This window comes from Loxodonta africana, chromosome X, assembly GCF_030014295.1.
Source record: "Loxodonta africana isolate mLoxAfr1 chromosome X, mLoxAfr1.hap2, whole genome shotgun sequence".
Lineage (NCBI taxonomy): Eukaryota > Metazoa > Chordata > Mammalia > Proboscidea > Elephantidae > Loxodonta > Loxodonta africana.
Window position 1 is genome coordinate 87,552,230 of NC_087369.1, and position 13,694 is coordinate 87,565,923.

Sequence of the window (13,694 nt, forward strand, 5' to 3'; positions counted from 1 at the left end):
TAGAAGAAGTACAGCCAGAATGCTCCTTAGAAGCAAGGGTGGTGAGACTGCGTCTTACATACTTTGGACATGTTGTCAGTAGGGATTAGTCCCTGGAGAAGGACATCATGCTTGGCAGAGTACAGGGTCAGCGGAAAAGAGGAAACCCTCAACGAGGTAGATTGACACAGTGGCTGCATCAATGAGCTCAAGCATAACAATGATTGTAAGAATGGCTCAGGACAGGGCAGTGTTTCATTCTGTTGTGCATAGGGTCGCTATGAGTTGGAACTGACTCAAGGGCACCTAACAACAACAATAAAACAAAAAATAGCACACGTGAGGAATGTGCTTCTTAGCTCAATCATGCAAATGAGACCAAATGCACAACACCTGTTGAAAAACAAAGACAAGAAGCCTGGAAGGGACAGGAAAACAGGATGAATAGAAACCAGGAACCTGGGGTGGACAAGGAGAGAGTGTTGACACATCGTAGGGGATGCAACGAAAGTCACAAAACAATTTGTGTATAAGTTGTTGAATGAGAAACTAATTTACTCTGTAAACTTTCACCTAAAGCACAATTAAAAAAAAAAAGGTGATTAGAACCTGAATTGCTTCCTAGCAGAGAATGGGAAGTTAAAGGGGAAGAGAGAGATGTGTGGTGTTTAGAGTAGAAAGTAAATGTCAGGTTAACCACAAAGCTCTCCCCTAAGCCTTTCCAGGGCAAGAACAAAGCCTTACACTTTTTGTTTCCCACAATGCCAAGCTCTCTGCTGAGCTCACAATAGGCATAAGACACACTAATACCCAAAAGTTGAAAACTTAGGAAACTCTTGGCTCTCTTAGACCTTCTAAACTAGTTTTCACTTGAAGTAACACACAATTGAGCATGGAGGAGTCCACAAACAGATGCTCCATATGAGATAAAATGTCTGGTTTAAATAACTCTAAGCCCATGTTTTCTTGATAAATGATTAATTTGGAAGTCTCTACAGATTTTTTTTTTTTTTTACAGATAGGACAGAACTAGACTTTAGCAAAAGGCTTGAAGTCCTCCTTAGGAGATTTTCATGCTTCTTTGAGTTAGAATCCTTGTTTCTCGGATATTACTTGTTGTTATTTTTATCAAAAATTATACCTTAAAGGTTATTTTATTTAACAACTATCCATTCCAGACTAATACAGTGACTCTGTCCATAACATCCCTGACAAGTATTATCCAGCTTGGTCTCTGCCTAAAATTTTCCAAGAATGGAATGCCCTCTACTTCCCAATGCATCTAGATTCAAATCATAAGAGCAGGAGGACTTTATGTATTTTATGACCCTGTACTAATATCCCAAAGCTAAGGCAACTATTTTGAACATTTAAAAGTTTGTTCTTGGCACCTCTCTAACCCCTGCCCTCCAGTTTAATAGCACTCTGTTTATATGTTAATGACAAATATAGATGTTTAAAGTATTCATTATTTTAGCAGTACTTATTGAACCTTACAGGTTTAATAAAAAAATTTTTTTTTGAACCTTACTGTGTGCAGGACACTGTGCTGTGGTGAGATAGGGGAGGGGAGGGTAGCAGAACGGAAATAAAGAGGAAAATCAGATACAGACATTACCCTCAATGAGTTTAACATCTAGTAGAGCTAGATCACTGGTATCAAATACTACCAAGTCATTGGTGCCAAAGATCATTCACCAAGCTGGGTATGATTAGGAACATGGCTCATTCTCCACAAAAGAAGGGACAAAACCAACTTTTCTAATAATCCTCTAAATTTACCCAGTGGCTTGCCACATGCTGAAAAGTGTTTATCTCCCACTAGCAGTTTGTGTTGGCATACCACCATGTACTCTGTGGCTGGCTTGCAGACTGTCATAGTGAATGAGGGCCTCCAAATGCCACCCTCCCTTGGGCTCATTAGTCATGAGTACTGTGCTGTAGAAAAACTGGATTTGAAAATGCTTCCTGAAGGACTGCAGTATTTGCTGATTATATCCAATTTAAAAAAAAATTTTTTTTTTAATCTAAAGAATATCTAAAATCATTACTCTTTCCCTTCTGGGACTTCAGAGTTCTCTAGCTTACCTGAATTGCCAAGAAATGCTATTAGCCTCTGGCAGAAGGGTAAAAAAGCACTATATCACTATGATTCTGTTAGTGATCTTTCAAAGTCCAACAGACTGTATTAATAGGAATATCCCGCCTTGCCTTCCAAAATCTTCCATAAACTGGACTATTATTCTCACACACACAAAAAAACTGCTTCTTATGTTTGGAAATTATTTGTATCTTATAACACTCTTTCTCAGTATGAAAAAAATACAAGGTGTTGTGATGAGACTTTCCAATTACAGTAAGAAGAATGTCCTAGAATCCTATTTTTAAGAACCACGAATTCCACATGAACAGAGCAGATGGAACATAATTTTAATGTGTCTTAAAGGACTCAAGGTTACCATTATAAACATGAACACTGTGCTACTCTCAGGTGTAATTGAGGTATGTAAGAAAGTTAGCCCCTAAACTAACTGATTCCATGTGATTATCGTAAATAATTCTCTCATACTTTTATCTACTCACTGTAAACCGCCTTCTTGTTGCTGTCAGGATGTCTGACTCTAGATAAAATGGCTGCTTTCTGTTCTGTAATGGGTTAACTAGTTATCTTACTAACACAGCTAAAAAGTTAATGGAAAAAAAGTTTAATATCCCTTATGGATATGCCAGCCTTAAATGAACCTAAACTCCTCTCTAAGCTATGTCCTTAGCCTATATCATCTCTCAAAATAACAAGTTTCAAGTGCACATCACCGCTTTTTATTTTTTTAAATTTTTCTTATTTTGGTGTGGGCAGAATATAGGTAGCTCAGTGAAGGATTCTGGAGTTTGGTAAAAAAATCCAAGTTCATGTAATCCACATCCTCACACACTTCATTGATACCTCTTTCACTTCTGACTTTCTGACTAACGAAGCATCATCTTTATAGACTATCCTTGTATGATGTCTTATAGGATATGATCCTTATATGATATTTATCACTACTGGTACTTTTTCATTGTACTTCTTTCTTTCCCACTTTTTTTTTCTTTTTCAGGCTCGTTACATCATTCCTCAGGCACAATGAAAATGCATTTGAGTTTTGTACTTGACACTACAAAGGATATCAATGTCTTTCACTCGGCACTTAGTAGATGCCACCTTGCATCCTTCTTTATCTTTGTATCATTAACAGTAGTCAATATTGCATATTTACTATGTGAGGGACATGAAGGACTATAAGCATCTACTTTCAATGGCACTGCTAATAGTCCACCTAAATTTTCAGACAATGTGTTCCAATTTTGTGTTTGGAAAAGATGGTCACCATAAGTACAATGTATACATGAAAAGCATCACACAGTAAATAAATAGATTGGTACAATTCAATGCTAAATAGAGGCAAAATGAACTTAAAGGGCTAACGGAGTTCAAAGAAAAGACAGACTAGTGTCTTTTCAATCAGAGGGTCTTCATAGAGGAGATACGGCTGAGTTTGATCTTGAGAGATAGGATCACATCTGGATGCAATGGGGGTGGAAGTGGTGGTGAGGGTTATCATCTGAGCAGATTAAAAAGACTGTTAATAAGACTCTGAAATCCTGCTCAGCAGTATCTTACCACAATGATTCTAAGGTCAATTGTCAGAAGGCCCTGCCCAGCCATACGGAGATTTCCCTCTTGGTCCTACATCTTGCCAGCTCATACCTGGCCTCATCTTACTATGCTCTCTGGGATGGTTCAGTTCCATTGGTTACTCAGAAGTTAACCAAACCAGCTTAGTTGTCTAGATGGACTAGGAATATTCCAGCCTGAGAGGGTAAAGAAGTCCAATCAATGATTTGCTATGATCTTAGCACTCAAAAGCATGACTAACTGAGATTTTTTTCTTCATCTCTAAATTGGTTTGGGTAGTTACATAGACAACACATAACGAGCAGTGGTGACATAAACCAGTATTTTGATCATTTCAAAATAGTAAATAAAAATAAGATAATATGGACAGGCACTGAATACACAGAATTAAACAATTTCACCATGTACAGATCCAGGCCCATTAGTCGGGAAGTGAGGGGACAGAGGCAAGAAAGTTTCTTGATTAGACAGTGTAAGGCTAAATAAAAAGTGACTGAGCTTCTTTTGAGTTGCTTAGGAAAGGCTGAAGGGGTTAGGATATCAAAAGCTGCTTGGAGAGAGTTGAGAGAGTTGCAAAGAAGGGCAAGGAATCTTGGGCTAATGCTTGTGAACGGGGATAGGAAAATTTGGGTGGGGCCTTAGAGCATATGACCTACAAAATTCCCTTTATTCCTATTTATTGGTTCCTTTTGTTCCTAGTGCCTCTTAAAATGAGCATGTCCAAAACCCTGGATCATTGAACAGCTGGTAAAAATCCAGGAACTCATGAGAGCTATGAAAATAAACTATTACTATTGTTACTAGAATTATGATTAATATATAGACATACAAACAGAAAAACAAGCAGAATTGCTAAAACAAATGTTGCAATCCAGGGAAGCCACGAGGATAGCCAGTTATCATCTTGAAGGTTTCCTATATATTTCAGGCATCTTGCTAGTTGCATATATGTTACAGGCATTGTGAACAATTTCTAGGAATGACTTATAAACATTATACACATTGCCTAGAAATTGTTTACAATTCCTGATTTAACATTCTGCCTGTAAGGTAAATACCAGTTAAAATGCAAGGAATTTGATCATACACTGGCATCAAATCAGAAGGCAGTATTTCTGCAGTTCTGTCATAGAACCAGAAGATTTACTTTCATAGAAAAATGTAGCATATCTTAGGTAATGGCCAAATAATTATAATGTGTTAAGATCCATATGCAGAGGATTATGTATGAATTGACTGAAAGAACCTGTGTAATTGCAGAGAAAAGTTTGATTAGTCCTTTTACAAGTAAACTAATTTTATACCTACTTATTGAATTGTATAACCATAAGCCCAAACATATACAGGCATACCTCATTTTATTGTGCTTCGCTTTATTGCGCTTCCCAGATATTGCGTTTTTTACAAATTGAAGATTTGTGGCAACCTTATGTCGTTTTGTTTTTTTTTTATGTCGAGCAAGTCTGTTGGCACCACTTTTCCAACAGTACATGCTCACTGTGTGCCTCTGTGTCACATTTTGGTAATTCTCACAATATTTCAAACTATTATTATTGTATCTGTTATGGTAATCCCTGATCAGTGATCTTTAATGTAACTATTCTAATTGTTTGGTGGCGCCACGAACCAGGCCCATATAAGACAACGAACTTAATCGATAAATGTCATATGTGTTCTGAGTGCTCCACCGACCGGCTGTTCCCTGTCTCTCTCTCTCTCCTCAGGCCTCCCTACTCCCTGAGACACAACAGTGTTGAAATTAGGCCAATTAATAACCCTCCGTGGCTTTTAAGTGTTCAAGTGAAAGGAAGAGAGTCACACACCTCTCACTTTAAATCAAAGGCTAGAAATAATTAAGCTTAGTGAGGAAGGCACGTTGAAAGCTGAGATGATGGACTGAAGCTAGGCCTCTTGCACCAAACGGCCAAGTTGTGAATGCAAAGGAAAAGTTCTTGAAGGAAATTAAAAGTGCTACATCGGTGAACAAACTAAAGATAAGAAAGCGAAACAGCCTTATTGCCCATACGGAGAAAGTTTTAGTGGTCTGGATAGAAGATCAAACCAGCCACAAATTCCCTTAAGCCAAAGCTTAATTCAGAGCAAGGCTCTAACCCTCTTCAATTCTATGGAGGCTGAGAGAGATGAGGAAGCTGCAGAAGAAAAGTTTGAAGTTTGCAGAGGTTGGTGGCTCATGAGGTTTAAGGAAAGAAGCTGTCTCCATAATATAAAAGTGTAAGATAAAGCAGCAAGTGCTGATGTAGAAGCTGCGGTGAGTTATCCAGAAGATCTAGCTAAGATAATTGATGAAGGTGGTTACACCAAACACCAGATTTTTAATGTAGATGGAACAACCTTCTACCGGAAGAAGATGCCATCATCTAGGATTTTCATAGCTAGAGAAGAGAATCAATGCCTTACTTTAAATCTTCAAAGAACAGGCTGAATCTTATTGTTAGGGGCTAATGCAGATGGTGACTTTAAGTTGAAGCCAATGCTCATTTACCATTCTGAAAATCCTAGAGTCCTTATGAATTATGCTAAATCTATTCTGCCTGTGCTCTATACACGGAACAACAAAGCCTGGATGACGGCACATCTGTTTACAATATGGTTTACTGAATATTTTAAGCCCACTGTCGAGAGCTACTGCTCAGAAAAAAAAAAAAAAAAGATTCCTTTCAAAATATTACTGCTCATTAACAATGTGCCTGGTCACCCAAGAACTCTGATGGAGAAGTAAAAGGAGATTAATGTTTTCATGCCTGCTAACACAACATCCATTCTGCAGCCCATGGATCAAGGACTAATTTCGAATTTCAAGTCTTATTATTTAAAAAATACATTTCCCAAGGCTATAGCTGCCATAGATAGTGATTCCTCTGACGGATTTGGGCATAGTAAATTGAAAACCTTCTGGAAAGAATTCACCGTTCTAGATGCCATTAAGAACATTCACGATTCATCGGAGGAAGTCAAAATATCAACATTAACCGGAGTTTGGAAGAAGTTGATTCCAACACTTATGGGTGATTTTGAAGGGTTCAAGATTTCAATGAAGGAAGTAACTGCAGATGTGGTAGAAATAATGAGAGAACTAGAATTAGAAATGGAGCCTGAAGATGTGACTGAATCACTTCAACCTCATGATAAAATTTTAACTGATGAGGAGTAGCTTCTTATGGATAAGCAAAGAAAGTGGTTTCTTGAGATGGAATCTACTACTGGTGAAGATGCTGTGAACATTGTTGAAATGACAACAAAGCATTTAGAATATTACATAAACTTAGTTCATAAAGCAGTGGCAGGGTTTGACTGACTACAATTTTGAAAGAAGTTCTACTGTGGGTAAAATGCTACCAAACTGCATTGCATGCTACAGAGAAATCTTTCGTGAAAAGAGGAGTCAATTGATGCAGCAAATTTCAGTGTTGTCTTATTTTAAGAAATTGCCACAGCCACCCCAACCTTCAGCAACCACCACTGTGGTAAATCTGAGCCATCAACATCGAGGCAAGACCCTTCACCAGCAAAAATATTACAACTTGCTGAAGGCTCAGATGATGGTTAGGATTTTTTTTAGCAATAAAGTATTTTTAATTAAGGTATGTACATTTTTTTTAAGACATAATGCTATTGCACACTTAATAGACTACAGTCTAGTGCAAACATAACTTCTATATGCACTGGGAAACCAAAAAATTCGTGTGACTCACTTTATTGTGATATTTACTTTATTGCAGTGGTCTGGAACCAAATTAGCAGTATCTCTGAGGTATGCCTGTAATGGATATATATTTTTCAAAAATCTATCTTGTTTTTTAATTCAAGGTTTCTTTTTTTTCATTTTACTTTTTTAAAAAAACAAATTGACTGCTAATTTAATACTTATTTTAAAAGCATACTAGAACTTCTACACCCAAAAGCGGGATGTTCTTTTCAAAGTAGTCCCCTATAAGGATATATACTTATCCAATGTTGCTGCCATTGCTCAGAATATTTTTGAAATACTAAACTGCCTTCAGAGCCAGTTTATGAATTATACAATAAAAGTCATATTACTTTCTTATTATTTCAAAAGATGGTATATACAATATACATTAGCTGTATAATATTAGCTATATAATTTAAATAAATCAGATTAATCTGAGAAATCAAAGTATAGTCGTATTATTATTAAAGCCCTTTCCCAAACCACCCTCTGAGTCTTTTGTCAGGCTGGATCCAAGACCGTCTCCTCCTTCTCCACCCAGCTCTTCCTTCCAGAAGACATGTCCAATTGAAAAGTATTGACGATCATTTGTTTCAAAAAGCTAGACTGAGCCTATCTCAATAAAGTTTCTTTGTACACCACACTTGGCCAGACCAGGCAGCTAAACTGTAAGCTTCATGATGTCTGTCTAGTTCACTGCCATATCCCCAGTGCCTAGAACAATATCTGGCATATTGTAGTTGCTCAATTAATATTTGTTGAACGAATGAATGAAAGGGTCAATGAATGAATGAACCAAATTCCTTTAAGAGTTATTACTGATCAACAAACATTGATGGACAAGCGTGAAATACCAAGGTTAAGGTTGTATTAAAAGTAAGATCATGCTTCCTTCTGGCAATGAGCCCAAGGTAGGTATCGCTGTTTGGCAGTAGTTAACAAAGATCCTGATAGTGGTTATAACATGTCTCTGGATTGGCATCTGTTTAGGTTACTGCCTTTAGAGGCTGATACCATGCCCTTTGTGGACCTATTTGGTCATACCATGTCTCATTCACAGATTAGGCCTCTGGGCTAGGCCAGCTAGCTTGCATATAAGTGCTACGGAGTTTTATTTTCAAGGGGAGGTACTAAAACCCCGAGAAGTAAAGTGGTTTGGGGTAGCTCATATATAAAACTAATGAAAAATGGAAGAGATTAAGTCTGAGACTATAGAAATAAAATATATATCCCTGCTCTGCTCTGCTCTATTTGTCCTTTTCCAAGCTAGAATCACAGTCCTGAATCTTCCTCCTTAAGATATTACTGCCTTCTCCATTAAAAAAAAAAAATTTTTTTCTCCATAGGTTAGGAAAACACGACCCTGAGGCCCTCTTCAAATCTCCACCTCATTTGGGAATAGCCCCACTTGTCTGTACTAGTAATTACCGCAGCAGCAATCAGTAGTAGTAGTAGCAGTAACAATAACAATAGTTTCTTGCACTTATTGAGTGCATAATACAGGATGTGCACTGTGCAAACCCTTTATATGTGCTACTTCCTTTAGTTTGCTTTGCAAACGTATCAAGTAAGCAATGTTATCACCCGCATTTTACAGATGAGGAAACTGAAGCTCTGAGAGTCTGTCACCCAGCTAGTCAATGGTCTAAACCTTTGCCGCCTAACTCTGAAACCCAGACACCGAAGCACTACAATATGCTGCCTCCTCAGCATTATTCTCTGCTCTCTGACCCATCCTTCCCTTAACCCTCAGTAAAACTTCAAGAAAAATCTGAAGAGCCACCATAGTTCAAATCTTGAAGTGATTTGCTCCTACTTATAGCCTGTAAAGCAACAAAATCCTAGAGACCAAACATCTGTTTTGAGACCTCAAGTGAGTATGTTTTTTCTGGAATATCCCCTTAGAAATGTTTTTTGAACGTTTGTTCAAACGAGTTGAGGTCTGGAACCCTCTGATGCTTTTCTCGATTGGTTATGTGCCAAGTATGACATGATCTTTTGCATGTGTTTTGAGTTAGGTGGAAGCGCTGCACATGTCTGGGAGACTGGGCAAGCCTTCCAGAGCTGCTAGCAGAGCCAGCCAAGCAGACCTACTAAGGAGACAACAGCCCTGAGGTGACTGGGCCTAAACTACTGATTGGCTGGGTCATCCCATGCCCTATTGAGGGGACAGCTTTTGCCTAACAGCTAGGACATTCGTGTTCTCCTCACCTTCCCTTTCCCTTCTGCCTGGACATTTTCTGGTCTTTGGAACAGGTTCCAGAAATACCCAACGGACCTCTCATAACATGTGGCTTGAGAGTTTCAAGAGCTCTGAGCCTAAGCCACTAATCTAGGGTTACTCTGGCCTTACTTCCCTGATACAAGTCACCTGAACTGATTGATGTCATTAGCAGGTGCCTCCCAGTGCAGATACTGGAAGGGACTACAATTACAAACAGTTTTACAGCTTTGGCAGGATAGAAGTATACCCTGTGGATATATTGAATGTTACCTCTTGGCCTGGGTTTGTGGGAGATGGCTGCAGAGCTCATCAGCAAAGCTGCCACGTGGCCAAGTCCATGTGAGTGATGGAAACATGATTGTGGGAACAGGCCAAAGCTGGTAATGAGGGAAAAGACACTCAAACCTAGGGGAAATCCCTGAATCCCCAACATCTGTGAGATGGATTAGATGAGGTTAGAAGACAAAAAGCACCAGAAAAGCATTCAGCTGATATAGGTGTATAAGGAAGGAAGCAAAGAAGATCAAAACTTAAGTTTTGGCCAAGGGGAGAGCTAAAGGTGTTGGGTCTGTTTTAACATCCAAAGTAGGATAAAATATAAAATGAGAGTGCTTCAGTGTTAGATATAAACCTGATAGGAGCATCTTTCCTTGGGTCACTGTGAATTCCTGAAATTGCCTCCAACCATTCCTGGAAGTCCTGCAAGCTGATACTATTTCTTGTGACTAAGAATGCTATTCCTTCTCCACTTTCTCAATGCAAAATGCACTAGTATCTCTGAAGACATGAGAATACCCCCTCCCTACACACTTGGTAGGAAAGGAAACTGAGCTAAAGGTTGCTGTAGATTTTTACTGATTGAAATTTGTAAGGTTTAGAGGGAATGGACCAGATAAGAGGTTATTAAAATTTTTGAAATGAGAAGTCATGAAGGCCTAAATGAGGGTGGTGGTGGTGAGTATGTAAAGGAGGATCTGACTGTGACTGAGATTATGAAGGAATATCAATACAACTTGGCAACTGACTGGATTTAGCCAGGAAATGGAAGAATCAAAGATATTGCCAAGGTTGTGAGTCTAGTGATTTAGAAAATGAAAATGGTGATAAAGTAACAGGAACAGTAAATTCAGGAGGAAAAAAGGTTTTAGATGGAACAGCTTGAGGTCCACATGGAGATATAGAGCAGGCAATTTGAAATTCTAGTCTGGTACACAGGAAAGATGTTTGGGCTGGGGACAAAAATGAAGGAAGGCATCACTTGTCTGCTCCTTCACCTAAGTGCAAACCTGCTGGCTCCCAATCCCAGCAAACTGAGACCAGATACAAAGGATATTTGAAACTTCCTGCCTTCTCCCTGCTCCTGCTGCTGTTCCTCCCCTTCCCCACCTTTCCGAGTTTCTTCAGCCCTCTAATTGACTCTAGAACCTTACAGTAGAGTAGCCTAGTTGGCCTTGGTCTATTTCAAGCATTCACTGTAAATGTCTAGTTTAAAAAAATTTTTTTATATTCCAAAACACATGCCATTTATGAATAATAAATGATACAAGCAGATTACATTGATGGAAAGTTTCAATTGCATTGAAAAGTATTTACAACGATGAAAAAATTTGATGTGCATAAGAAGAACCTAGAAAGGAAAGATTAGGTGAGTGCTCTAGAGTTATGGTGACCATATTTTCTAAAGCAAAAATTGGGCATTGGTTTCTGATAAAAAAAATTGATGTTCTGAAGTCTTTTCTGATTGAACAAGGCAGTTGAGGAGATGTAATTAGAATGATGATACGTTGCAGTTCCTAGGGACATTGGGATTGTTTCTAGAGACAATATGACATAATATTTATCCTGGGATATCTAGGCAGTACATAGAGTAGAATACCAATAACAGAATACATACTTCTTGCTTTTGTATTCTAAAATTGCTTTATTTTATTATTTTGATATTCTATAACTTCCAGCTTAGGATGTCTAAGTGTCTTGGTACTTGCTCCCTCTCTAGAGAATATGAGGGTCCAAAAGTGTTGAAAGTCAGAATGAGTAGGTACCTTGGAGATCAATTAATACAATCACATATTTTTTTTCTTTTTACATATAAAGAAACCGAGGCCTAGAACTAGAAAATGTCTTGCCAAGGTCAAATAGCAAGTTAATGGCAGAACTAAGATTACAACCCATGTATCCCGATAACCCAGACTTCCTTTTTCCAAACACGAAGCCTCCATTGAAGCATCAGCTTTTCCCTTCTTTCTTTTTTACATAGCATCCCCACACTTTGCTTTGGAAATCCCTGAAGCAATTGGGCCTACTGCCAAGAGAGCACAGCGTAAAAGTATTGAACCCCCAAAGCCCACCAGCATAAATTCCTTTGATATATAGCTGTATCACTGAGACAACTTTCCCTCTTCTCAGGTGGAGCACCCACACCTCTGTTACAGCAAATGTCTCAGGGGCAAGTGGGACATTAAGGGGAAACACATGTAGAACTTGGGTACCTGATATCTTCAGCATTCCATTCCCAGATGAATAAAGGTTGATAATTTTGCATATGACCAGCCTGCTGGAATGTCAGCACATTACCTGCTTTCCAAGCTTTTCCTAAAATTGTTGGATGTGTCAATCCTCCTGTTTAGAGGCAAAGATTAACTGCTGGGAGAAAATTCACTGATAGGTTATATCTCATCCCTTGAGGTTTGTTCAACACCTCCCTATGATTAAGAAGGAAAATGATGTTGAATTTGTATATCTTGAGACAAGTGACTTGCCCAAAATGAACACAACAGACTAGACCCCAAGACTTACACTTCCCATGTCAGTCATCTGTTCTCTACCGCCTATTGTTTCCCAAGCCTGTCAGAAAAACTAATGGCCAGGGATGGAACAAGGGTGGTTCTCTCTCACTCGTGTGTGGCTATTGTACCTGATGCAAGCTTCTACAATTCCATTCATTACGCATGACACTTTAGAGGTTTCCCTTATCAGTCTATGAGTTTCTAAGCTTCTTGGAGAAGGGACTGTATCTTATCTGTCCATCCCCAATGCCTACCATGTGGCCAGTACATCACAAGCATTGAAATAAACACATAAGGAACTAAACTGAAAGAGCGCAATGGAAGATTAGAATAGTAAGGGAGGTCAAGACTGTAGTGTGAGGGGCTTTGAATGAAGCTCATGAAATCCTTAGTTTCTGACAGAGTATTGTAACTGTGTATCATTGTGTCATAGAAAACAGAGCTCTTTCAACATTGGGGGGTAGCTCCATGACAGAATTTTGAAAACTATTCCCCCTTTAGTTCAGTGTCTTTACAAGAAGTATTCAGCCTTTAAAAAAATTTGAGGCAGTCACTGCAATATGTCGCAGGCAATTTGACTGAAGTGTTACATATACCTTGGGCCTGAGATCAAGTGTGAGAAATTTCACCCCATCAAAAAAAAACCATTGAAGCAGATTAAGATAATGGAAACTGGTACTTTGGAGTAAACCTGTCTCTTTTCATCTCTGTTTTTGGTGCCTGGATAATGCCTCTAAAGGAAAAAATGGAGAGCATATAGCTTGAATACCTTGGAGTTCAGGGAAGAAAGACAAAATAAAGAGGATATGAGGGTATGTTCTAGTCTTAATTCAGGTTCCATCTGAGTACTGAAGAGCAACGTACAAAGAAAACCTTCAAACCAAGGCCACCTCACAAGCCAATAAGTTCTGTTGTCACTATTCAAGCTTAGAAAATGTTAGACTGAAATTTCAGGAGTGTGGCCTTTGTGCCTTTTCCTTTTCTATACTTCCAGCCTTCTGTAGTGTATTATCAAGACAGTATCTGTCAGACAGCTTTGATTTAGCACAGCTTTGGAAATCAAATACTAAAGGCTAAAGGTAAGTAAATTGCAGGCATATAGCGTAGTTGCCTATTCCAGTGTTAAATGGCTAAGTTGTAGGAAAAGGAAGAGTGTTGATAAGAATACCTAATATTTATATCCACCACATGTCTGTCAGTTTGTCGTATTGTGGTGGCTTGTGTGGTGCTGTGATACTGAAAGCTTTGCCACCTTTATTTCAAACACCAGCAGGGACATCCCTGGTAGACAGGTTTCAGTGGCGCTTCCAGACTAACACA